This window comes from Mirounga angustirostris, unplaced genomic scaffold, assembly GCF_029215605.1.
Source record: "Mirounga angustirostris isolate CCGP_5_RB_7025 unplaced genomic scaffold, mMirAng1.0.hap1 SCAF_10, whole genome shotgun sequence".
NCBI lineage: Eukaryota > Metazoa > Chordata > Mammalia > Carnivora > Phocidae > Mirounga > Mirounga angustirostris.
Window position 1 is genome coordinate 129393988 of NW_026991718.1, and position 3472 is coordinate 129397459.

General features: G+C 42.1%; 1 non-coding gene across 1 annotated transcript; it reads right to left on the reverse strand.

Annotated features, from left to right (window-relative positions):
* Positions 1-2350: 2350 nt before the first annotated feature.
* On the reverse strand, positions 2351-2423 carry TRNAR-CCU (transfer RNA arginine (anticodon CCU)). The gene has a single exon. It is a non-coding gene; the product is annotated as a tRNA-Arg (tRNA).
* Between the last annotated feature and the right edge of the window lie 1049 nt (positions 2424-3472).

Below are 3472 nucleotides of genomic sequence, written 5' to 3' on the forward strand. Positions count from 1 at the left end.
TTATGTGTCTTAACAGTTTTATGAAGAATTAATATTATCACCCATTTTATAGATGAGAAAACAATTAGGAGATGAGTAACCTGAGTGAGGATACTCGTAGAGTCTGCAATCCGCCCCCCCCCGCCCCCGGGAGTGTAATTCTTGCTCTTCAACACAGTAACGGGCTGCTTCCACCATATTCCTCACCCACCAAGAATATAAAAAATTAAAAAATGTTAAGAATAAAGCAAAAAGCAAAAACCTGACTATACTAAAAAGGTTGATTTGTTTGGCTGCATTATTCTAGTACATCAGAGAAAAGAATCTAGCAAAACTAGCAACATTTCTATATGTGAATTTCCCCGTCCCCTTGGACTGACTTTGGGAAGTTATGACCCTGAGTCCGTGCGTGCCCAGGGGAAACTGGGCACGTTGGGCTTCAAGCTATGGGGGATGGGGTGCTGACACTGTTCTGCTGTGTGGTGCTGGGTTTGCAGCAGTGGGGACAGCTCCCCACCTGCCAGGGCAGCCAGGGCTCCTTCAAGTGCGGGTTGGATCTAGTGAGAATGTGGCTTTACCAGGCAGCACCACAAATGCATCCTATATTTGTTGCCACGAAATCGTCATTGCCAATTACATGTACATGAAACAAGACCTCATCCCTGACTTAAAGAGCTCTCAAGCCAGGAAAGCAGTGAAAACAGGCTGCCTCAAGGTGCAGCAAAGGGGAACGCAAGGTGGGGGAGGAGATTCAGAGCCAACAGGACAGGTGCATCTGTCAGCAAATGTGGCCTGTCCATGACTTAATGAGAGGCATGTGGCATCAGGAGAAGATGCTCTTGCAGGACCTGAATGTCCCTCCCGAGCCCTGGGGGGGGGGGGTTCACATCTAGTCTTGGTTCCCACAGTAATCACTGAGTGCTCACTTGGTCCCAAGTGTTTCCCATGCATAGTCTCACTGTACTCACAACCAATGTACTATTATTATCCCCATTTTCTAGATGAGAACAATGAGGTTTATAGGGGTTCAACAATTTTTCCAAAATCACAGGAGAGAGCCATGAATGGAACTCATGCAGATCCACCTCCAGGCCCAGGCTCGTCACTGCTGTGGCTAGTACAGCCCCGAGTCAGTTTCATGCCCATTTTGTAAATGGAGGAAACAAGGCGTGGAGAACAGTGACTTCTCTGGGACTCGAACCTGGATTTGAGCCCTTGTCTTTCTGGTGGAGAAGCCCATGGTCTGGTCATTGTCCTAGGGCAGTAGCTTTGGCCCCAGATCCACTTGACAGAGTATCTATCTCTCTGGGATATCTCTCTCTAAATTACCTCTCTGGAAAGAGGTGGTGGGAACTGGTCTGGGTTGTTGGGTTTGAGAAGGAGAGGGGCACAGATAGACCTTGTTGGATAGATCCAGCAAGATGTAAAGTCTGCCTGGATATGGACAAGGAGGCATAAGGGAAGGGGGAGGTTTGGCCAGTGAGCACCTTGTATCATGGAAATAATATTTTGCAGAGGTGAAGGAGACAAGTGGAATTGTTGGGAGAATTAAGGCAATTTTATTAGTATTGTTATTCACCATAAATGATCTCAAGCAGGCATTTGCCTCCCCAGAACCAGCTAGTAACTTCTGGGCGGCTGTCCCTTTTCTAGTGACAGGTCATACACAGTATTTCAAGTCCGAGGGCATAATATTTGATCACAAACCCTGACCTCTAGTCTTGAAGACATATGCTCTGAATTTTAAAAGCCTTCTTCCGGAAATATTTAAAGCTAACCATTTCATTAAATGAGTCCCAGATATCCAGACAGTGTGACTGGGATAATATGGAATTATTTATGAAGATGACTTGTTCTGAGAAGATTATTGTGCTAAAGAGATGGAAATCCCACCTTTTCTCCCCATTCACTCACTCTGATTAGAGCCCATATTATTTCAGATGCAGTGGAGAGGGATAAAAGGTAAAGTGGATTTGGGGCCACAGCTACCCCACGGTCCACACAAATTGGGTGATGGGGCTTTGGTTGCTTTTACGTGAGATCCAGCTTTTGCTCAGGCAGCAGAACGTTCTCATCTCATGATGCATTTTTGGATTTAAATGGACTCAGTTCATCTTGCATAACTCAGAATCTCTTTTATTTGGGGCTGCTTAATTCTTTCTTTCTTTCTTTCTTTCTTTCTTTCTTTCTTTCTTTCTTTCTTTCTTTCTTTCTTTCTTTCTTTCTTTCTTTCTTTCCTCTTTCTCTCTTTCTCTCTCTCTTTCTCCCTCTCTCTCTCTCTTTCTTTCTTTCTTTCCTCTTTCTCTCTTTCTCTCTCTCTTTCTCCCTCTCTCTCTCTCTCTCTTTCTTTCTTTCTTTCTAATAATCTCTCTACCTAACGTGGGGCTCGAATTCATGACCTCGAGATCAGGAGTCTCATGCTCTACCAACTGAGCCAGCCAGGCGCCCTTGGGCTGCTTAATTCTTATCATTTATTTGGATGGAATTTTTAAGCATGTAAGCTTAAATAATGCTCACATGGATCAGGATAGAATCCATTTTGTTTTCCAAACCAAGAACTCTCTTTAATCTTACCTTGAAACTGAAAGGTTTGATCAATAGTGCTTCACACTGATGTTGGAATTAAATATTCACATATACACTTACTGGCTTGAAAGGCCTTAGAAGATCTGGCTCCTAGCTACCACTCCCGCTTCATCTCGTCTTTCTCTCTTGTCTCTGGGTTTCAGCCACATGACCTTCTTTCTCTTTCTTTAAAAGTGAAAAATTCTTTCTGCATATTCTACTTTTGGGGGCTGGAATACTCTTTCTTCCTGCCTCAACCTGATCTGTCCCAAATCATCTTTTCAGAGGCAGCTTAATGTTACCTCCTCCAGGAAGCCCTCCCTGATATCTTCCTCTTCCCCAAAGCTGGATCATTTTCTCCTGTTATAAATGATCACTGCACTAGTTTCTTCTCTTCTATAGAACTTATATCAATTAAAATCAAGTGTGGGTAATTGTGTTACTATTTATGAATATTTATTTTCCTAATGGGCTACAAACTCCCTATGAGCAAGTTATCCATGGCATCGTAGAGCCTATAACAGTGCTTGGCCCATTTATAGTTGCTCAATTATGATTTGGGAATGTTACAGAAAGGCAACTCAAGGTCTTCTGAACCCAAACTCTGAATTCTGATACTTAATTCTGAAGCTTACATAAAATTTCCACATTATTTTATGCAAGCATATCTTCTATCATTTTTCTCAATCTTAAAAAATGAGTTTAATCAAATGATCTGAAACCTATTGAGATTCTCCTGTATTGCATAAAATCTCTTCATTAAAGGCATAATATGCCATTAAAATCAGAAAAAATTAGTTATGGCAACATTACCCAAAGTGTTTTGTGGAGCACTAGTTTTGTTGGATATTAGCGGAAAGAGAGTCACATGATCAAGGGCAATTGGGAAATTAACCAAAAAAAAAAAGTTAAATTTTGTTTGTTTTAG